General features: G+C 38.9%; 1 protein-coding gene and 1 non-coding gene across 11 annotated transcripts in view; both read right to left on the bottom strand.

Annotated features, from left to right (window-relative positions):
- The window catches only part of ERC2 (ELKS/RAB6-interacting/CAST family member 2), a 1021362-nt gene that overhangs the window by 493384 nt on the left and 503654 nt on the right, over positions 1–24324 (bottom strand). The gene's annotated exons all lie outside the window — the stretch shown is intronic.
- MIR7328 (microRNA mir-7328) lies at positions 21621–21685 on the bottom strand. Its single transcript, NR_127542.1, has one exon. It is a non-coding gene; the product is annotated as a microRNA mir-7328 (primary transcript).

Raw genomic sequence — 24324 nt, forward strand, 5'->3', positions numbered from 1 at the left:
CGTCTTAATTCAGTCATTAACTGATCTCATGGTATTATCTTTGCTCTAGTTAATTCACTTCTTCAACATCTGGTTTATTTTCAGGGAAACATGAACAGTTAAATTGTAACACACTGGATGGATGGATGGATGGATGGATGGATGGATGGATGGACCAAAAGTGATGGTGAAGCCACATGGTCAGCAAAGTTAGGGACTTGGACTGGACTTGTGATTTCACCAGTATTAGGCACTCCCAACAAGGAAACTAGCAATCCATCAATCCATCAATCAATGAATAAATATTTGTCAAGAATATACTACGTGCCAAGTATCATGCTAAGTTCTAGTCAACATTTTTACGGCAACATATATTCTTCAAGACTTTCCTAAGAGCTTGAATTGAGAGCTTGAATCCTTCAAAACTGCATTGCAGTTATAATTAAACTATTGCTTTTAAGGCATATCTCCAGGAATCTCCAATTTTATATCCAACAATGAACAGGCAGGGAGGTCAATTTTTTTAACCACCTTCTGAGGCCACTCCCTTTCCTCTTCCAAATCTGAGTCCCATCCATCATCATTTGGTTATCTGCAGGTACCTTTGCTCAGTACTTTTGCTATGATTGTTTGCATTTTAGGCATCCAGTGGTGGTTGGGGAAGGGGTGATGGTGAACCACAAAGTGACTCACCAGTCATCATTGCTTGTTTCCTCTAAGAATTAATGTTGAGCAAGAAAGAGCTACAAATATAAAACTAATCCTAGAGATGGATAAGTACTGAAAGTCAGTTACCATGGAAAACTACATCCATTCATTTCTTCAGCAAGTTTCCTGGGATTACTCAAAGGTAATTTAGTCTTTTAAAAAATATTTCCAGATTATATGCCAATACAATTTTTAATAGCTGTTTTCTAACATTTTGTAATTTATATTCTCTGCCTCTCTCCTACTCCTCCCTACTCCCTGAGAAGGCAAGTAACATGATATAGATTATACATGTGTTATCATATAATACATATTTCCATGTTCATCGTGTTATGAAAGAAGACACACATGCAATACATTAGAAAAAAATTCAGGAAGGAAAAAAAAAGAAGAATGACACGCTTCAATCTGTGGTCAGACTTCATCAGTTTCTTCTATGGCATTGGTAATCTTTTCCTTTGGAATGAATCCCTTGGAGATGTCACAGTTGATCATCATACACTATTGTTGTTGCTGTATACAACATTATCCTGGTTCTGCTCACTTCACTTTGCATCACTTCATGTAAGTTTTTCCAGGTTTATTTTTCTGATCATCTAGTTTGTCATTTCTTGTAGCATAATAATTTTCCATTACAAACATATACCACAACTTGTTCAGTCATTCTCCAATTAAAGGACATCCCTTCAGCTTCCAGTAGGTTGTTTTCTCCTATCTTCAATTTCTTTTGGCTACAGACCTAGTAGTGGTATGACTAGAAAAGGTGATTTGGTCTTATGCCTAATGGGAAAACACTTCTATGAGAAGCCACAAGATAGTTTTAGAAACAAAAGACTTGGATTCCAGTCCTTTGTCACCTTCTATCTTTGTCACTTTAGGCAAATCAATTCCCCCCTGTGGGTTCCCATTTCCTCATCCACAAAATGAAAGGGTAAATGAAATGGACTCTAAGGTTACCTCCACAGCTCAATAAATGATCCTGTGATGCACATCCCTTCTGATAAATTGTGCTTCCTTGAACTCCAAAAATCTCCTGGAATTCTCATATTCCAGATGGTATTTATTCGGTTACTTTCTTGATACATTAATATGTGACAAAGATAGAACCCTCACTGACTTGGGGACATCACATCACAGCATCATTGAATATCCCACCCAAAAAGGAACTCAGTGACCGCTCCTTGAAACTACTCCTGAAAAAGAATCTCCACCACATCATAGCAAGGAAATGGTCCCCAAGGTTCTGCTTAGACACTTACAATGGGGAGGGGGGCTCACTTCCTCCAGAAGCAGCCCATCTTAGGTCTCCAGAGTTCTCATTGTTAGGAAGTTGTTTTCTTTTGTTTTGTTTTTCCCTGACATCTACCTTAAATCTCCCACTTTGCAACATTGACCCATTGACCCTGGTCCTGTGCTAGGGACAAAACAAGCAGAACAAGGCTAATTCCTCTTCAAGGGGACAACCTTTCAAATACCGAAGACAGCTCTCTAGGCCCCAGAGTCTTCTCTTCTTGGGTCAAACAGGTTTATTTGCATTCCTGCATGCCCCCAGGGATAAACTAAAGCATTCACAGAAAGTTCCCAAGCTTGAATTAACATTAACCAGACCTTCCAATAACCAGCTGGCCCAGGATAAGTCACCAAACATGACTCCCCTCCTGGCTATGCCTATTGCAATGACAATTTTTAATATGCTTACCAGATCCTTAAATGACAATAGTATTCTTCAAAGAAGACAGAAAATTGTTTTCAGAAAATTACAGCACTTTTCAAACAAAATCATTGTTATCAACATGATAACAATTCCCATTTATGTGGCATTTCAAGGTTCATAAAGTCCTCATAAAAGTCCTTTGAGATAGGCAGGGGAAATATTGTCATTGTTTTATACATGATACTTTGAGAGACTAGCATTTGACTAGCCTCACAGAGTTAAGTAAGTGCTTATAATAAATTATTCATTAGTTGAAATACTTGAAAGGATTTGGCTCTCAAGAATGTTAGTGACACATATGCCAGAAAAGATTTCCAATAAAATCAACAAAAGTTAGAGAGCCTGGATAGGAATACCAGCTCTATCTTTTGGTACCTACATGACAGAAGTCAAGATATTTAGTTTCATCATAAGGAATTCAAAATAAGGAAATTGAAGTCTTTCTACCTTTAAATTTATAATTCTATGATCTCTGGACACATGCCTTAACTCCTTTGAGCCTCAGTTTCTTTCTCTGTAAAATGAAAGATTTGGACTTAAAGACCCCTAAGGTGCTTTCCAGATCTTTATCTATGCATCAATAAGAATTCCATTCTGAAGGGTTTCTGGAGTGGACATTTTTCATTGTTTGCACTAGACTAGCCTACTTTGATGCTAACTTCTTGCTCTATCAACCTATCTACCCAAGCTTTCAGTCTTATCACCAAAATCAGCCTTTGAACACAACAGTCTAATGGTATAAACCAAAGCTAGAACCAACAAATTTGAATAGTCCTATAAGAAAGCTCCCAATTTAGAATAAACGACATAACCAATCTAAAATGGCAACCCATCATGTATGGGTTTCAGATGACATGGAAAGCTTGAGAAATGTAGAGCCCAAAGTCCTATATTTAAACTCAGAAGAGTCCAATTAAAATACTAGTCAGTTAAGCCTCAGAATAATATGGTTATGGTTATTGACAGATTTCTTCTTTAATAGCTCACCAGTAAAGAGCAGTTTATAGGAAGCCCTGAGATTGGAGTTTAGTCCAAGTATGATATAGTTGAAGTGGAAATAACATTTACTTCATAGAGACTTCAGGCCTTGCTGATGGCAGAATAAGACTGGAATGTGCAGATAATTATCTTTAAGGCTAGTCAACGGCTATACATCTCCCATAATATCACCTTTAAGATCAAGCCAAGACATTCCAGTCTGAATCAAGGTTTATTTATGAAAGGATTTAGCACTTTTAGATCCCATATTGCCTGGAAGACCACCAATTTCCATTCCCAAATATCCAATTTCTCCAATTACATGGAACATGAATGAGATTTCAGGAGTCCATCTGTGAAGAGGGGAAAAAATCAAGGATGCTAAAATTCCTTTTTCCTCAATGATGTAAATTCCTCTGAAACACCTCCCCCAATTAAAATCATCACCAGGGACCAGGGACAAAATACCATAATTCATAGAGTTGTGTTGATTTAGACACAACAAAAATTTCAAGTTTTTCTAGCTGAATAGTCCCTCTTGTTCCCCTTAATCTTGCTTAAGCCCTAAAAGTTGAAAGAACATTTTGATAGAATTGAGTCCAGTTTTACTAGAAGCTCTAGTGAAAGTTGCCTCCTAGAGAGGGTGCATGAAAGAGAGGACAAATGTCATCATACAAAATGGAAAATTTTAGCATTTCAAAGATGGAAATTGGAGCAAACTATTAAGAAAATAGTTTTTTACTGTCAATAGTCTTTACTATTGATTCCATTCATTCTATTCCCACCTTAATTCTAATCCCACTGACTCTCACCATTAACAAGTACTTTGTACACCCTCCTCCAGCCTCTGCCACTCTAATCTACTTTCCAATGATCCATCAAATGATGCCAATGTGATATTCCCAAAGACCAAGTCCAATGATCAGTGCCTATACTTAATAAACTCCTTTAGTTTCTCCATTACTTCTCTGACTGAAGTACTTCCCATTTTATCCCTAACTTATCTTTCTAGTCTTCTTACAATTTGTTTCCCCTCTATGTACTCTATGATCCAGGGGCTTCCTCATAATTTGTAGTCCACTGGTCTCCTTGTTCTCCACACAGAAGACTATATTTTCCACCTTTGTGCCTTTGAGCTGGCAATCCCCTCTTCTTTAAAATACTCGTCCTTGTTATATTTACTTCTTGGGATCCATGGTTTCCTTTAAAAGCCAGGAAAGCCTTTGGAAGAAGGCAAAATGTGAATTGTGCCTTAATGGAAACCAATGAAACATTAGGAGGCAAAAATGAACAAGGAAAACATTCCGGGGATGGAGAAGAGTCAGCAAAAATGCTTCAAGTCAGGAGATGGAAACAATAGTAAGTGTGAAAGCAATAGTAAGAAGGGTAGCAACATCAGATTATAGAAAGGGTAAGAACACTGAAAAAGTTGGAAGGGACCAAATAGTGAAGAGCTTGAATAGCTAAAGAGGTGAATCCCAGAAATTAAGAGGGAGCCACACTAGCTTTTTGTATAGGGAGTGACCTGGGCTTTAGGGAGGTGACTTTGGCAGCTGAATAGAGGATGACCAGGAGGGGGGAAATCTTGAGTCAGGGAGATCAACTGGAAGGCTATTTCAGCAGTAAAGGCATGAAGTGATGAGGAACCATATCAGAGTTATAGGTATGTCAGAGGGGAGAAATGGTTGAAGAGTAGATAGGGCTTGATAATAGATTGGATATGGGAGGGTGGAGGCAGAGAAGAGGGGAGTGAGAGACTAAGTGGTCAAAGATGGCACACAGGTAAATGAGAAGATGATAGTATCCTTGAGAGTAACAGAGAAGCTGGAAAGGAAGGAATTGAGAAGAAACATAATGAGTCCTGTTTTAGACTCATAAAGTCAGATCAAAGCAATTGGAAAAATGTTAATTGTTCACGAATAGGCCAAACCAATATAATAAAATGATAATACTTCCAAAATTAATTTACGTATTCAGTTCCATACAAATCAAACTAACCAAAAATGGTTTCATAGAGCAAGAAAAAATAACAAAATTCATCTGGAAGAACAAAAGACCTGTAATTTCAAGGGAATTCATGAAAAAAAAAAAAACTCTGAAGGTGGCTTAGCTGTACCAGATCTCAAACTATATTATAAAGTGACAACCATCAAAAGAGTCCACTACTAGATAAGAAATAGAGTGTGGGACCAATGGAAAAAAATTAGATATTCAACACACAATGTTAAATGTTATAGTAACCCAGTGTTTGACAAATGCAAAGATCCAAATTTTTGGAAGAAAAACTCATTATTTGACAAAATCTTTTGGTAAAACTGGAAAAGAGTATAACAGAAATTAGATATAAACCAACACCTCACACTGTATACCAAGATGAAGTAAAAATGTATACATGATTTAGAAATAAAATGAGATACCATAAATAAATTAGGGGAACACAAAATAGTTTACCTGTCAGACTTATGGCGAAGGGAAGAATTTAAGTCAAAACAAGACATAGAGAACATAATGAGATGTAAAATAAGTAACTTTGATTGAATTAAATTTATGTTTCTGCACAAACAAAATCAATGCAACAAAGATTAAAAGGCAATCTGGGAAAAATATGTCACAAGCCTCTCTGATAAAGGCTTCATTTCTCAAATATGTTGAGAACTGAGTCAAATTTATAAGATTACAAAGTATTTCTCAAATGACATATGGTTGAAGGATATGAACAGGCAATTTTCAGATGAAATTAAAACTATCTTTAGTCATATCAAAAAATGCTCCAAATCACCATGAATTAGATGAATGGAAACTGAAATAATTCTGAGTTTATGATTTTTAGGAATGATCTTTGAATCCACAGAAACCAAAATCAACAAGCAAGAAAATAGAGAGAAAAAATATCACGGTCACATCTTTGAGGGACATCCACATTAAAGGAGCATGACTGGTGAAAAGCCAGCCAAGAAGACTGAAGAGTGGTCACAGAAGCAGGAGGAGAACTAAGAGAGAGCAGTGTCACAAAAGACCTAGAAAGAACAGAGTATCAGGAAGTAACATTTGACCAATAGCATCAAAGGTGTCAGAGAGGTCAAGACAGAAGCAGCTTGAGAAAAGACCATTGGGTTTGATCATAAAAGATCCCTGGTAGCTGTGGACAGAGCAATTTCAAAGGAATAATAACTTCAGAAGACAGACTGAAGATGGCACAAAAGTGAGTCAGGAAAGAAGAAATGAAGGCACTAATGATGGATAGTTTTTTTGTTTAACCAAGAAAGAGAGAGTACTAGAAGGTCACAGGATACAAAAATGATTGGATGAAGTGAGGATGAAGTTAAGCATCGGGGAGATGTGAGGATATCTGTAAGCAGCATGGAAGCACCCAGTAATTAGGGGGAGTGAAAGTTAATGAGAGTGAGGCTTATGGAGGGGCAATCTGCAGGAGAAGTTGATGCAGAAGGGGATCACTGGTGCATTTAGAGGGGCTCACCTTGGCAGGACAAGTCTGTTGAAGTCTATAGATGAGCCATTTCTCAAAATAATGTCTTTAAAGGCATAAAGCAAAATATCTCATATTATGAAGAAACTTACTTATACTGAAATCGAGTTAGCATATTTTGAAATAAACAAATTTGTGGACCTCAGGCCAAGTTCCTGGGTCTAAGTGACTTCTGAGATCTCTTCCATTCTAGAATTATTATCTAATAAATAAAACCAATTAAAATATCTAATATTGATGTATTGCTTCAGAGATTACAAAGTGTCCTAAATACATCAACTTACCTGACCTGGAATCTCTAACAAATGGTCAGGCCTCTGTTCCAATAAACTGGCATTGATTAGAGTTTGCAGAAGAATCTCAGCCATTTACACTGAGTATCATAAAATGTGGGGTTGAATAATAAAATAGAAGAGAAATAAGAAATCACAAAGAAGTTATCCTGCTTGGTCCTCCATTCTACATTTCCTCTTCCCATGAATCTTGTTGTTAATAATAATGAGATTATTTTTATTCAAAATGCAAAGATCTATATGAAATTATGAAGAGTGAAATGAGCAGAACCAAGAGAATTACATATATGTATGTATGTATATAGCAATAGTAATCTTGTTTGAAGAGTGACTTGTGTATATTCACCTCAAGAAAAAGAACCAATAAACAGAAACAAACAACTCGTGGTTTTATATGTACATGTCTTTTTTTTTTTTGTCAAATGATGCCTTCTCTAATGTGGGGAGGGGGAAGACAAAGGTAGGGAGATGCCTAGTAATTTTAAAGTAACAAAACTAATAAACAAGTAAATTTTTTAAATGATGATGATAATAAGGATAAATTATAATGTCCAAGATGGCAAGTGAACCAAGGATTTGAGGCTAGCAAATTGCAAAGCAACTGAAGGAACAAGAAGTGAGTAGTTTTTCAGTTTGCTTCTTTTTAATATTAGTAGTTGTTTCTTGTTCTAATTCTGACTCTTCGGTCTATTGACTAAAGGACTAATGTTAATGGCTGGCATGACCATCTTGGCAAACGTAGAAAGTATGGCGCTAGAAAGGGATAGAGAATTGGCTTTAAAGTTACAAGGGAGCATCATATGAACAAGTACCAATTGAAAATTGACCAAAGCAGTTAGATGAACATATGTCAGCTACAAAGAGTAGATCTCTAGCTGAATTAGCCCTCATTTGTTCACATCTATTAGGCTAAAACCAAGACAACTCTTCCATTTGCTATTTTTTACTTCTTATCAGAGGCGATCACCCCCTCTATGTGGCTTTGTTTAAAAGGGGACTTACTGTGGGAGAAGGTTCAAGAGCTGAGGACAAAGCTGTTGAGCCCAATGGCCACCACTGAGCATTTTTCTTCAGGAATGGGGGAGTGGGCTCAGTAGACAACATCAGACATTGATGTCTGATACATAACACATCTTGATTCAATTTCTCTTGACCCAGACTCGGGACTCTGAAGCAGAACAAATACAGAATCCTAACCCTACCCAGAAGACACTGGAAAACACTCGTCTGATAACTTCCATTGGATGTTGGTAACCAGCTGTAGAAAGATCTGGAGGTTTAGAGTCCTGAATTGGGGTCAGCGGGCTAGAGGGACTATCACTGACCAATCCATCAGAGTCAGTGCCTCTTCCCCAAAGGATTTCTTTGGTAGAGGTCAGAGAAATGTAAGAGTCTTTGACAATCAGATTTATTAGTTAGGTTCTGTTATTATTCATCCATTATTGTTACCTTTTCCTCGTCATTTTATTTTATTTTTGAAACCTTTACCTTCTGTTTTAGAATCAATATTTAATTCCAAGGTAGAAGAGTAGTAAGGACTAGGCAATGGGGGTTAAGTGACTCGCACAGGGTCACCTCGCTAGAATGTACCTAAGGCCACATTTGAACCCAGAACCTCCCATCTCTAGGACTGACTCTCAAACCACTAAACCTCCTAGAGGTCCCCTTCCTCATCTTTTTAAATGGATAGCAGATAGAAATGGCCCTGAGCAAGTCATTCTCCTGCTTTCATCTTTTATATTTTATGTTCTTTGTCATATTGCACAGGTGACAAGAAATAACAGCTTTTTTCAATGTGAATAAAAGGATTAGGAGGTAAATTCATCTGTAGGCACTGAAACCAATCTTGGTTAGTTTCCAAGTAACAGAAAGAATGACAGAGAAGAGGTCCACGTCTTCCTGTTCCCACATGTTTTTGGTCTCCTATGCTCGGTCTCCCTATTTCAAAAGGTTTTTTCTTGTAGTTGTACATGAATTGGAAATTAGCATTCTTTAGTGTGGTGACAGCAAATAAAAATACTGTTCTTTGGGAAAGGAGAGGCTGTCCTCCAATGGGTGATAATGGTTTAGCTCCATGGGCTGAGCTCTCCCTGTTGGTTTTTAGATCTCTATCTGTAGAGAGGGGGATTGTCCCCTACCAACCCAGGAAAAGCAAGGAGATGCTGATGCAGAATTCTGGCCCAGGTCACATCTTACTGGGTATCAGTTGAGCACTGAATTTCATGTATTTCAAAGATTCTATGATTTCTTTGCATCATCTGTATCGATCACTAAGTCTGGGAACCTCAAGGATAATCTTTAGGTGGTTTCTTGGGACACTGACCTAATCCTGAATTGCCATCCTAAAAAGTAGCCAAAACAAATCTGTATTTTATCTGACCAAAGCTCCATCCATCAGTCAGTCAATGAGCATTAATTAAAAGTCTTTTATGTGGCAGGCACCAGAGCCATGATTACAGGTCGGACCCTAGAGAGATGCCTAAGTTTAGGATGTCACCCACGAGGGGCTTTTTAATTCTACATCTGCATTTAGACGCTCCATAGGCTGCATTCTCAGGGAATAACAATGATGGTGGTGATGGTGATGATGATGGCTAACCTTTTATATGGTAGTGACAAAGTTTTCAAGCATTTACAAATATTGTCTCAGTTTATCCTCACAATAACCTTGGGAGGTAGATTCTATTATTTTTTCCCATTTTGCAGATGAGGAAGCTGAGAAAGATTAAAGGACTTGCCCAGGGTCACACAGCTAATTGCCCAAGGATGGATTTGGACCTTCCTGACTCTAGACCCTGCGGCCTATACATTGCAATATCTATCTGGTAAGAAATACCATTTATAGTTACATTTGATAAATACAACCACATGTTCTTGTTACTAGCCTTTACTCTTTGGTGATTGTAGATTTAAATAGAAATATATAGATCATACAGTGAATAGGGTATTTTGAGGTGACTCCTTTAATTTGAAAGTTATGGTTTTATTAAATGAGATAATAACTGTAATGTACTTAGCAGAGTACCTGGCCCATTGGAAGTAATTAATAACCTTTTCTTCCTTTATTTCCCTCCCTCCCTTCCCTACTTGTCCCCCTCCCTTCCAACCTCCCTCACTTACTCCCTTACCTCCCACTCTTCTTTCCTTCCTTCCTTCCTTCCTACCTTTTTTCCTTTCCTATTCAGGAACAATGATTTAAGGCTAAATAGAAGCATAATGGGTTTCAACTGTCTCCCTGAAAAGGTTTTGCTTTATATGAATTATTCCTGATATTTCTGTGTTGGTGCCAAATTGTGAAGAAAGAATTTATACTATTTTTTTTTTCATTTTGACATTTAAAGCACTAATATTCTCATTATAATTTTATTTATTTTGCACATTTTTCAGTACATAGAGAAGCCATGAGTGCAAAACTGAGTCAAAGGCTTCATGATAATCAACAAAAGGAATACACATACACATACATATACATATTTTATATCCATAATGTGCAAATAAAAATGGGCTCACATTGTGGCACTTTGGAGCAGCTTGTTCAATAATTACCCAACTGATAATAAATTGTATTTTTAATACTTAATGACTTTTTGATATATATATATATATGTTTGTGTATATATATATACATATATATATATTCCTCTAGAGAAATATATTACTTTCTTATAAGTATTTATAAGGCTTGATTTTTTTATCTAAATGTTATTAAAGTAAGCTGTAAAAGTTTTAAAATGCATAAACACCTATTTGGCCTATCTGATGGTGAGGAGATAATATTCTAATCTTTTGATGACTTCTGTTAAGAAAATTAGAATCTGGGGGCAACTTGGTGGCTCAGTGGATTGAAAGATAGCTCTGGGAAAAAGGAGGTCCAGGGTTTAAATATGGTCTCAGATACTTCCTTGCTGTGTGATCCTGGGAAAGTCACTTAATCCCCATTGCCTAGTCCTTATTGCTCTTCTACCTTGGAACCAGCACATAGTGTTGATTCTAAGATGGAAGGCAAGGGTTTTTAAGAAAAGGGATGTGGGAGAAGGAAGGAAGGAAGGAAGGAAGGAAGGAAGGAAGGAAGGAAGGAAGGAAGGAAGGAAGGAAGGAAGGAAGGAAGGAAGGAAGGAAGGAAGGAAGGAAGGAAGGAAGGAAGGAAGGAAGGAAGGAAGGAAGGAACGAAGGAACGAAGGAACGAAGGAACGAAGGAAGGAACGAAGGAAGGAACGAAGGAACGAAGGAACGAAGGAACAAAGGAAGGAGGAAAGAGAAGGAAGGTAGCATCAGGCTTATTTCTGAAAAAGAGCTGTTAAAATGCCTTGGCAGCAATTCATGCCCCACTGTGCAACATTAGAGTCAGTAATTAGGGATCTTAGCTGGTTTCGCTGATTTCTCATCTTGTCCCTTGACCTGACTAGTCCACCTTTCAGTCCATTAATTGTGCACATGCTTTTGGCTTTTCCTTTGTTTTTATTGTACTGAATGGTTGATGCTCCTATAGTTGACTAGAAGTTGTCTATGTTCTTCTGAGATTCTCTCCGGCCTCAGCTGTCTCTACTTATCAAGGCTCACCAATAAAGCGTTTTACAGCAGTGGAGTGACTTTGTACCTTTTATTTCTCAGGCTGTCTACACCCCCTTCTTATTACTAATATCATCACCAGGACTGTCACGTGGCGGTACCTCATTACTCGGGTAAATCATCCCGAGGGTCCCCTGGAGCTCTAAGATTAGGTGACTCCAAAGCTTCCAAGACCAGAGAGGGCTGCCCCTGAGCTTGTGGCCAAGGAGCCTAAAGGAGGTAAGTAAGGAAGAGGGGCAGGGAATTCTTTAAAGTAAAATTCAGATCATTCTTGAGGGAAGGAGCCCAAGAAGGGAGAGACAGAAGGGAGTCACCCTGTTGGGAAACAGAGTGATGTTCCAGAGAGAGAGCCTGGCTTTTGCACCTCATTTGAATGTGTCTCTGGGACCCGGAGGCAGGATCTTGCTCACTCTGACCCTCGCTTTCCTTGGATCTGATGGCCTCTGAGGGCCACGTCTATATAGCCTTAATCTGGGACGGTACTAAAATGGTACTTCCAGCTCTAGGGGTCGGGATCTCTAGAGCAGTCCTGTGTGACCTCTCTCAGCCCTGCTGAGCCACACTCTTTAGAGAACAAACTTTTGCAGCCTTGTGAAGCCATTCTGAAAACTCTCTATTGTGTCCCAATCATCACAGAATTCCGTAGCCTATCTCAGACATCCGCCACATCCATAAAAGTGCCCTGAGAGGGAGGAGGACCCAGAGAGGACTGGATCTGATCCTCACTGATGCCAAGTTCATGTCCTATCACAGATCTTGAAATCACCCCGTTTCCGAGGTAGAAAGAACGTTCATGTTCAGCCTTGCCTCTCTGATTAAGGTCTCATGGCTCACCCCCTCGTCCCACCTCCCACTTCCCATCTGTACAGGCTCACCAAGACTTTGGAGTGTCACGTTACTAAAAAGTAAACGAGCAGCAAAGGAAAATGTGAAGGTCCTCACAATGAAAACGTGGTTAGGATCGTTACCTCATTAATGAGAGCCCAGAGGGAAGTTTGAAGCTTCATCAGCTGCTAAATGGGGCTAATGATAACATGGTTCCTACCAACGATGCTGTGTCCAGACCCAAAGGCAACGACTGTGCAGAGAGAACTCTCTAAATCGTGGAATGCTCTACAGGGTGCCCCCAAAGGTTCAAGGACAGATTTAAGCTTCTGCCACTGCTGGGACTCCCTAGACAGCATCACGTTTTCAGAATGGTCTTATTTGAGCCTCTGCACAGCTTTCCTAGTGGAACCATACTTATGATTAGTCCCATTTTGTAGATGAGAAAAATAAGGTTGAAAGCTTTGCCTCTGATCACTCGGGTTGTAGAAACAGGTTTTAGTGGAGGGCTTCTAAATGCAAATCTACAGGACCTTTTGTTCTATGGTATTGTCCTCCTAAGAATTACAGACCCATGAATGATGAGAGGAAGAAAGCCACGCAGAAAGTGTTCATTTTGGATACAGAGAGATGGAGTAGGAAAAAGAACAGAAGGAAGTTAACAAAAAACGTCATCAGGAAGAGAAGAAAAAGGAAAAAGGAAGATGAAGGACTTGAGAGGCTTCTAGCCAGGTCTCGTTCCCATTCTCAGATATTGAACAAATGCATCAGACCCACCTGCCGGAGCATCTCAACAAATTCATTCTCCAATGATAGGAGAAGCCTGAGGCACGCAAGGCAGAAGCTAAAGTCCTTATAGAAAAGTGGGCTCTTTTGGTCCCCATAAAAGGAGGCTAAGGAGACCTAGTCGCTGTCTTTAAGTGCTGAAAGACCTCTCAGGAGGAAGGAGAAAGAACGAGCTGAGCTTTGCTTGCGTCCCAGAGGGAAAATGGAGAAGGAGGTCCCAGAAAGTCAGTTTGGAGACACTGTAGAAAAGACTTCCCAGGCAATGGAGCTGCCTGCAAGGGGTCTGGGCAGGGTCCAGAGCCAGCATGGCCCTCCTTCCCTAGACCTCCATGAGGGGAGGCTGGAGGAGTGCAAGAAGAGTGGATGGTGTGGCTTCTGGGATCCCTGCCCCATTCTGTCCACGACCATGTTGTGGTCTCATTGTCTCCACCATGTTGAATAAGCCTGTGGACTGACCAAAGCTATTTGTCCAATCCTGGAAACTTTGGAGTGACCAACGAGACTAATGAGTCTCAGAAGAAATAAAAGCATTATAAATTGAGCACATAAAGGAAATTACAAGCCGTCCCACCCATTCTCTCATTTTACAGATGAGAAAACTGAGGTAAAATTCTATAAGGTGATTTATATAGTAAGGTTATATAGTAGCCTCAAAATGAGGCTGGCTGACCCAAAATCCAGGGCACAGTTCCCTCTACCCACTGCATCTCTGTCAGTGTTAAATTACAGTCAATATTTTAAATTGGTCCAAATGCATTTTTGGTTAGGTAACAACAAAAACAACAATAACCATAATAATAACAAAAACTAGCATTTATAAAGGGATTCAAGATTTGCAAAGCTCTTTCAAATGCTATCTCTTTGCTCTCTCAACAACCCTGGAAATCATTCCTATTTCAGAGATTAGGAAACTGAGGCAGACAGAGGTTTAGTGACTTGCCCAGGTTACTCAGCAAGTTGAGTGTTTGAGGCTGGATTTGAACTTGGATCTTCTTTACTGCAGCCTCAGCACTCTATCAATTAGGCCACCAAGCTGTCCCACTTTGGTGCTTCGACTTCTTTACACATTCACAATTAACAAAATTATAATATACAATGAAAATTTATATATTTATATAAATTTATTATAATAAATATGTCATTAAATAAAATAAAAATATAATATAACATATATTATAAAAGTCATTGTTAATGAGAAAATGGAGTGGAAACCAGCAGAAATCACAGACAAGGGAGACAGATTCGAATGCTACATATTAAATTTATTATAGATTTTTTAATTAAAAGCAAGATAAACAGAATGAAGATTTCCAGGTCCTATTTTACAATGATTATGAAAAACTCCTTTCATTCTTTTTATTTGGTATTTTTTCATTCAGAATAAAAAAAGGAAAAAGTAATTGTTCTCAAGTTTAATCATTCTCCAGAGGTCTATGCATATATAAATCAATCAATGTGGTTGATTCCAATTAACCAAGCCCTGTTTGCTGTATATACATATATACACACGTTTTATGTGTCCATATATATGTATATATACGTACTCTAACATTTGTCTCCATCTTTATGGATAGTCACCTCCCCATCACCCTACGAGCTTCTTGCTTTTACTACTGAAAATGTCTCCTAATTGGTCTCACTGCTACATCTCTTCCCTCTCCAGTCCATTCTCCACACAGCTGCCAAAGTGATTTTCCAAAAGCCCAGGTCTTATTCCACTACTCCATAAACTCCAGTGATTCCCTATTGCCTAGAGCAGGGGTCAGCAAACTTTCTCTGTCAAGGGCCAGATGGTAAATACTTTAGGCTTCACGGACCAAGAAGAAAAATCAAAGATATTATTTGAGTCTTACATAAGAAGAGAAAAATAAATTTCTGCCATTTTTATTAATGAAATTCCAAACAGAATAATAATGGCAGTGTCTGGCACATAGTAGGTGCTTAATAAATGTTTATTGAATGCAGCTGAATTGAAATCATCATAATAAAGTACATTTTTTGGAAAACATAAGTCTACTGATAAAAAGAATAAAACTCTTTTATTTTTTGGTCACATTTCACTTACATGGGTTCAGAGTTAGTGTTCCTCATCATGATAATTATTTTCTAGTGTTCCTCTGCTAATGCTGATCTTTAATAAGATTTTAAATATTTCACCTTTGAAAATATCTTTTTAAACCAATAGGTATTGCCAAATTCTGATATCAAGCTAGGATCATCAGATTTCATTGCTTGGAAGGCATTCAGAGAATTCTACTAGGTTCTTCTCTTGTTTCCCTTTATCATATCATTACATTGAAGATGAATCCTTTCCAGTTGAAGGTTGGGGGAAATGATTCATTATACATTTAAATGGCATCTAAACCAGGGAAATTTCATTTGCATTTGTATCATGGTCTGAAGAACTGTTGCTGGAACTGTAGTTTGAGCTCAGAAAATATATTTGGCGTAAATGTATGTGAGAATGGAGCTCTCACTCCTCATCTTAACTTTTAACAGAGCAGAACGGGTCTAAAATAGCTTGAGATTATGTGTAATTCAAAAAACATGAGTTATAGTTGAATTGGCTTTAGCACAGTGCAAGTTTTGCATATAAATTCTGTTTGGCCTTGTAATTTTAGGTTGAATTTATTAAGGAAAATCACAAAATCTACAGCAAAATTGAATTAACAAAGCCATTCACAATATTCAGTAATAGTGGTTGGAGGCAGCCCTCTTTTAGAAAAAAGTCAATCATAGCCCTAAGCTCAAAACACTGGAATAACATCTTTTTTCTCTTCTTGTTTTGACATGGTGGCATGGACTCATAAGAAAAATAAAATCAAATGTCAACATTCAGCAACATGTGTGGCACTCAAAAGTCTGCCAAGTTTTAATTACCATCACCACTTGCAGTGCATGTGTGCAGCAGTGGGTGGCACTGAGAGTGCCATGTTCTGGCTCGGTTGTAGCTTCTCAATGCTGCCATCATGGAATGAAAGCAGAGGCCATACATCAATGCTCCAATAAAACTTTATTGATGGGCACTGAAATGTGAATTCTATAGACTTCTCATGTTGCCAAATATTTTGCTTTTGATTTTTTCAATCATTGAAAAGTATAAAAATTATTCTTAGATCATGGGCAGCCAATCCATATTGGGCTACAGGCCCCAAGTTTGCCAACCCCTGTCCCATAGGATTAAATACAAACTCATTCATTTGGCATTTAAAGCTCTTTGCAATTTGATTCCAACCTATCTTTCTGGTCATATTCTCCATCGCCATCTTTCCTACACATTTGAATCCTGCCAAATTGCTCCTTGTGCTATTGCTCAAACATGACATTTTGTCTGCCATGATGGACTTTTGCATTGACTCTCTATCACTAGAATCATTCATGTCCTGTAAGACTCCACTCTGTTTCCACCATCTACAAGAAGTCTTGTTTCATCCATTGCCACAACCTGTCCATTTTACCTTAACATGCCTCCCTGGTCCCCTTCTACACTGTAATACCACCACCACTGGTGTAGCCCCTTCTTACCTCCTGCCTGGGCAAACTTAGCCTGTTGGCTCTTTCCCCACTCCAATCAATCCTCCACTTAGGTGTTGAAGTGATCTTCCTGGAGGACAGGTCAGACAATGTTACTCCCTTCCTCTAAACTCTAAGTGGCTCCCCATCAGCTCCAGAATCAAATATGATACATAAAATATATAATCAAATATATCTGTTTGAGATTCAATGTCCTTTATAACCTGTCCCTCTCCTATTTTTCGAGTCATCTCAAACCTTATGTCTAAATTTTTGGAGGTAAGCAGCATAAAGAATGAGGAAAGGGCTCATCAAACTGGGATTTGATGGCAGGTTGGGATTCTCAGACATGACTAGGGAGAGAAACCCAGGTTGTGCGAAGGCTAGAGATCTGGAGATTGGAGATAGAATAAAATCAATAAGAAGAACAAGTAGACCAGATTAGAACATAGGAACATTAGAACTTATTAGACACAGAGAATGGGAGAAGGAGCTAGCTTCATGAACGTTGGAAAAATAATCACAAAAAGGACTGAAAATATTTAAAGTCCAACTAAAGAAAATTGCATTTTTTCCTACAAGCAAGAGGGTAATAATGAAGATTTCCAAGCAACAGGGCATGAGCAAACCTGTCTTTAGGAATATCATTTTGATGGTTGTGTGATGGTCAACAAAAACTTAGCAAGCACCTACTAAGTGCCAGGTGCTGGGCTAGGGGTTATGTGGAGGATGGGTTGGAGAAAAAAGAAGAAAGGAGGTATGAAGCTCAATTAGGACATTCTTGTATAAAAATCTTGGCAATGAGAGAGAAGGACAGTAGCTCTATGAATGGAGAGAATAGGATGAATGAATCTCAAAGACACTGATGTGTTAGAATTCATAAGATTTGGCCATGAACTATGCAGGGTATGGGAAAGTGAGGAGGCAAAGATGGCTCTGAATGTTTAAGTCTGGGTGCTGGATGGATGAAAGAGCCCTTAAAAGTCAGAGAAGCTGAGGGAAGAAGGTTAATGAGTTCTGCTAACTGTACAGTTCAAAATGTACAATAGTTGGGTGGCAATGGGAGATGAGTTCAGAGTTATCTGCATGGAGATGACAAGGAAACCCAAGAGAGTACAAGGGAATTCTAAGAATAGGGACAAAGAGGAACCTGGGCATACCCTACACATGGGGTGGGGTAAGATATTCCAGCATCTTTACCAAGAAAACCCCAAACTGAATCATGAAGAGTCAGACATGACTGAAATGCAACTTGAAGCACTTAGACTCTCATTCTGGTTCATCATTGATGTCAATGTGAAGGTGGTCCTGGGGAACATGAAAAGGAATATTGGAATTTCAGAAATGAAAGACCCCCAAGGCATGGAGACCATTCAGAAACTTCACCACTGGAGGCAGCTAGGTAGCAGAGTAGATGGAAAGTCAGACCTGGAGTTAGGAGACCCTGGGTATAAATCTGCCCGCAGACATTTCCCAGCTGTCTGACCCTGGGCAAGTCACTTAATCTTGATCACCTAGTCCTTGTCACTCTTCTGTCATGACACTGATATTAAGACAGAAGGAAAGGATTTTTTCAAAATAGAAATTTTAGGGACTTATCAAAAAGGACACTATTCACATCCAGAGAAAGAACTGTGGGAGTGGAAACACAGAAGAAAAACAACTGCTTGACCACAAGAGTCGATGGGGATATGATTGGGGTTGTAGACTCTAAATTATTCCCCAGGTACAATTATCAATACTATGGAAATAGGTCTTGATCAATGACACATGTAAAAACCAGTAGAATTGCATGTTGGCTATGGGGGGGGGGGAGAAGGGGAGGGAAAGAACATGAATCATGAAACTATGGAAAATTTTTCTTAATCAATTAAATAAAATATATACTAAAAAATCAAAAGAGAAATTTACCCATGTATAGTTCTTCAAAAAGAGAGCTATAATACATCAGGTATGACAAGCGCCAAACAACATCACAAAGCATTAAATTAACCATATCTTGATAGCAAACCACTGGTTTATCAATGTGGGAAACACCTCAAAATCAGCTTTCCATTCACTAGTTGGAACAAGGATCAAAAGTCACACCAAAGCAGAAGGGATAATGTTAAGAAAACTTTGTGTGCTATTATGACAACTCCAACATGTTACTGATATCCAAAATGGAAAATAGACAGAGGCAAAGTTACTGACTCTAATTTTCTATATAAGTTCAACTGACAGGGAAAAAAATCTATCGATCACAGGGAAGAGACCCAAAGAGCCCAGAAACCATGGTAGCCAATGAAAAGTTGATATCTTTGACAAGCAACAAGTCATGCCAAGAAAGAGATTCATTTGTTTAGAATATAAATGAACGTGTAAAACACAAGAGAGGAGAAATTAAGATTAATGGGTAGTATTAGCTAATGAAATGCGGAAGAATTGTAATGGGGAGGAGAGGTGAAGAAGAGGGCAGGAAACGAGTCTTCAGAAATGCAGATCATCATGAAAGCATACATGGATAAAGTTGGAAGGAGTAAAACAAAGAGACAAAAATGGAACAGGTCTTTAAGCATTTCTATAATATCAATTTTCATCACTGATGACAGTGAAATCATCACTTTTGGATTCTAAATGCTCAGTGCCCAGTGTGCTATAGAAGGGAGTGGGAATACCTAAATTAAAATAACTTAGAAATGAGAAGTTGACCTTAAACCAGTAAAATATGAGATACATGTGGAAAATGAAAGTTTTATGTGATGATCTAAGGCTATAATCAAATAAGAAGATGGCAGTAGGCTTGATGGCCTTTAGGAAACTGAAATTTGAGTTCTCGGGGCAATGCAAACTAAACAAGTCCAAAATAGAACTCTTATCTTTCCTAGCAAACTTATCCCACTTCCTAATTCACGTATTTGTGTTGAGGGGAAACATATCATGCTTCTGAATCATCTAACTCCACAATCTTGGAATTGTCCTTGATTCTTCCCTCTCTCATCCCTAACATCTAGATTCAAAGGCATGTGTAGCATCTCCACAATACATCTTTGATTTCACCTTTTCTCCACTGACATGGCCACCCCACTGGTTCAGAACCTCCTCACTCCTTATCTAGGTTTTTGCGAAATCATGTAATTGATCTCTTCCTGCAGGAGGTCTGGTCCAATTCCCTAAGTTGCTAGGTCTCTTCTCCCCAGTTAAGCAATATATCCTAAAAGTCATAGTGTGACTTTAAAATAGTAAACTGTAACTATACCAAGCCTTGGGGGACCCACTATATTTTTATCTTATTTTCTGAAAATATTATTTCTTACCCATTCAAAAGAATATAAGGTCTTTGAGGGCTAAATCTGTACATTTTCTTGTGTTCCCACCTCCTGGAAAAATTCCTGGGCCACAGTGAAGATGGCAATATATTAGAAATAAGTAATCCTCTAGGAAAAGGGGTATAAAAGATGGCATCAGAAGGATGTAAGACTATCAAAAAATGAGGTCATCTAGTGAAGTTGAAAGACCACTGATAGTACATTGGCATCTAAAATGCCAGAAGACTGCCAAAAAAAAATTTGCTCTTTGGGGGACTACATGGAAGAAAATATATAAAGGTCAGTCATGACAGGCAGGCATAAATAGGTGTGTTCTGAATCACTGGAGGGTGTATCTAATAGGTTCATAAAGGCAAAGACCCATTGTGACTTCCCTTTATTGTGGTGATGGAAAAGAATGCTGATACTTAAGAAATCATGAAGCCAAAAGTGGCCCAGTGGGTGGTGCCCATTCTTAGAGCACAAGTGTAATAAGTTAGTTTCCCATTACAAGAATATTAAAATACCTTAAACTCTAGTTGACTCTGACACTAGTGGGCAGATTTTCTCTTTTAATAATTCAGAACAGGATTAATTTGGTGCTGGAGATATATGACAGGAAGTCTCATTGTTATGGTCCTCAAAGTAATATTTGTGACAAAACAACCCCCCCAAATCTCCTTCACTTCACTAAAATAGAGGGGAAGAAGAGGGTATTTGAGGTAATAGTGACCGAACATGGTCATAATGGCAAGATAATCAAAGGGACTGAAAAATAACCCTGAAAATTTGACTTATGGATTTTGAGACTTTGGTATCCCATACATCTCTATTTGAAACAGATTCTGAAAGGAAATAAAAGATACATCTTGCCTTTCTCCCCTTCCCTTTCACTCTCCTTCTACTCTTTCTCTTTTTTGCTGCTTTCTCTCTCTCTCTCTCTCTCTCTCTCTCTCTCTCTCTCTCTCTCTCTCTCTCTCTCTCTCTCTCTCTCTCTCTCTCTTTCTCTCTCTCTCTTTCTCTCTCTCTCTCACATGCACACACCTCCTTCTCTAGAAAACTGAGTGATGATCATTCCCTCTTCTTTTCCTTTTATTCCTCATCTTCAAAGCACTCTGATTTTACCTAGTGTTATTTTTTCTTTGGATTTCCATGCCTTGTAATTAAGATCATAGGAAGCTCATTCATAGCTTGCTGTGTGGTCCTTAAATATCTAAACCAGTGTAATATCCAGAATGAGTCCTTCACAATGTTTTTGTTTTTCCTCAAAGAAACCTCCAATAGGAACTGGATATAAATGCTAGAGGGATGACATATAATGGCAAACTTTTATATGACAAGATGGTTCTCAGTCAACCAGTGGTGTAGTCTCCTAGTGGAGTTCCAGATCCCCAATGGGCACTCTTTCTTCTTGGTGAAGATCCAGTGAGAAGCTGAGCAAGGCAGCAAACAGCATCCACGCCTGACAACTCTTCTCTGCTAGCTGGCCCGTCTAGTTCTTAATGCCTTAGCAACCTTACACATTAAAAACCAGTAGCCGAGCCAGACGAGCCGGGAAGACCAGATCCATGTCTCTCCAAATGGCTGCCTTCAGAGCATCTGGGAGCTTGTAGAGAGCAGGCTTTCAGCAGACATGAGAAGGTCGACGCAGTCTTCGATAATCTTGATGAGATAACAGAGTGTAGGCTTTAGGGGGATTTGAGGGGTACCTCCCCCTAGAATTTGGAAACTCAGGATGGTTGATTAATTTAGTGAAAGCTAAGGGGAACATAGGGAGATGAAATATCCTTGAAGTATCCATATAATATGAGTTACAGATTTTCTTGGTGTGCTCGCTCTCTCTCTCTCTCTCTCTCTTTGTCTTTCTCATTCTCTGTCTCTGTCTCTCTGTCTCTTTCTCTTTCTGTCTCTCTGTCTCTCTCCTCCCTCCCCATTTTCCCTTCTCCTCCATTTTTCCATCTCCGCCCCCCCTCTAGAGTACAAGGTAGGAAAGGGAGAGGCTGCAGGGGTGGAGAATTTCTTTTTCTGCCTTGCCCAGAAACATTTAGTTTTTAGCATAAGCACATGGGAGAGGTAAGCATGTGCTACCATTCAGCCTGAAAGGAAACCCCAAACCATCTAGAGTCCCCCTCCCACCCCCACTCATCAGGCAATAGCTGGTTACTTAAAGAAGACGCACAGGACAAGGTCAACATGCATTTGGCCTAAGTGGAATACTGTGTCCATGCAGATTTCTCTCTCTAGAAAGAGGAAATGATGGCTTGACCACAACGTATGCTTGCTCACTTGGACTGACGCTAATATTCTGGACTTCAAATTTTTGATTGCCTTCTCTCATTCTATGTCCCTTTCTGAGTGGACCGTCCCAAATAAAGAGTTGATAAGTCACCACTACAGTTAGAGATCACCTGCAGAAGTGCATCATTGGGGGAGGGAAGTCGATGCTTACTTAGCTTGAAAAAAGAGCCCAACTTTAGGAATAGTCTTGTGGCTAACCCCAGAGGTGAGTGTCCTGAGCTTGAGAGATGGAAATCAGCCCATCTACAGGGAAGAACATTTCCTCATGAAGTTGGTCTCCTTGGAATAAGATACAGACTGGGCATTTGGGAAATAAAGATGGATGGATGGGTGGATGCATGGATGGATGGATGGATGGATGGGTGGATGGGTGGATGGATGGAGAATAAACAAGAGAGAAATAGAGATGAATAGATGGATATTTTTAAATTCTTGCAAAGTGGAATAAAAGGTGCTCTATAGTCAATATACATGTTGTACGTCTAGGGCTTACATAGGAACTGAGGACTCTGTCCATATTCAGGGAAGTCTAGACATGAACTATACTCTGAACACATGAGGATACTTTCTTGGAGCAAGTCCAGGTGAAGCCAATGAACTAAGGAAATACCTTTGATTATCAGGTCTTCAGGAACAGAGGACCTCATCCATGTGAACCTAGCCTTTGAACCCAAGTCACAGAATAAGCTAAGGAAAGGGTGCTCACTCCATATCCTGCCAGCATCCACAACTCTTTCACTTGAACCAAGATTAAGTAGACAAAAGTTCTAAAGGGGGTGGTAGGCAGGTCAATGAAATCCTAGGTTAATCTTGTTTCTGCCCAGAATCTCCTGTGTGTCCTTGAAAAAGCCGCTTGCCTTTTCTGTGTTCTACCATTTGTTGTATTAAGGGGATACTGATGGAGGCATCTGACTAGGAGTGAATGAAGATGTCAAAAGGGATCTGGCAGCCTGAACTCTAAGTTCATTCAGAACTATACTATGTAATTTCAAGGCAGTAGTAATCTCTGAAAAGATGGCAAATGGGAGTTCCCCACACCAAGGACATCAGAGATGCTTTTTAGCCACTTCAGGATGTGCTTAGGCCTGGGGGCAAGAGACAGACAGAAAAGGAAAGACAATAACACACATTCTGTGGCTATGGAGCACCATGGGGTAGGGAGGTCCATCCCTTGTATCTGTCATCTCAGATTTTATATCAGGAATACAAGATCATTTCATTTTACAGATAAGGAAACTAAGGCATAAAGTGGTTGAAAACTTGCCCTGGGTTATGTAGCTGGTTTTAATCTGGGATGGGATCAGAATCCAGTTCTTTGAGACTCCAAGGACAGTGACTCTAGCCCTTAAACACAGTGTGTTTTTTTTTTGAAAGAAAAAAATAAAAAAAAAATCTTCTCCGAAGATATTAAAGGTATGAGTGACACATTCTACAATTTATACCACAGCCAAAAGCCATTCTGTATAGCAAGTATGAGGTCAAGAGAAATTGGTTACCTAACAGGAAAGATTTAAAGACCGAATCCTGCTTGGCCATGAACTGGTTCCAAGTTTTGGAAATCAAAACGGGGAACATGGAAATGGCCACTGAATGAAAGCCCACCATAGGTTAACAGGAGGGCAAGTTTCACGTTGATATGTTATTTGTATCGTATTGCAGTTGTTCTGGCTACAAAATACATGGAGCAATAATATATATTTTATATCTATTTATATACATCTATACGCACATACACACATATATATTATATACATAAAAATATGTGTATATTCATGACCACATTCTTGGCTGGCGAACTTCTATTCTGTAGTATTTCACCCGACATGGCATTTTTAAACAGTTATGTGAAATTTAGTAACTATTTATACCGCATTACATACTCTGTAA

The sequence above is a fragment of the Monodelphis domestica genome, chromosome 7 (genome assembly GCF_027887165.1).
Source record: "Monodelphis domestica isolate mMonDom1 chromosome 7, mMonDom1.pri, whole genome shotgun sequence".
NCBI classification, from domain to species: Eukaryota; Metazoa; Chordata; class Mammalia; order Didelphimorphia; family Didelphidae; genus Monodelphis; species Monodelphis domestica.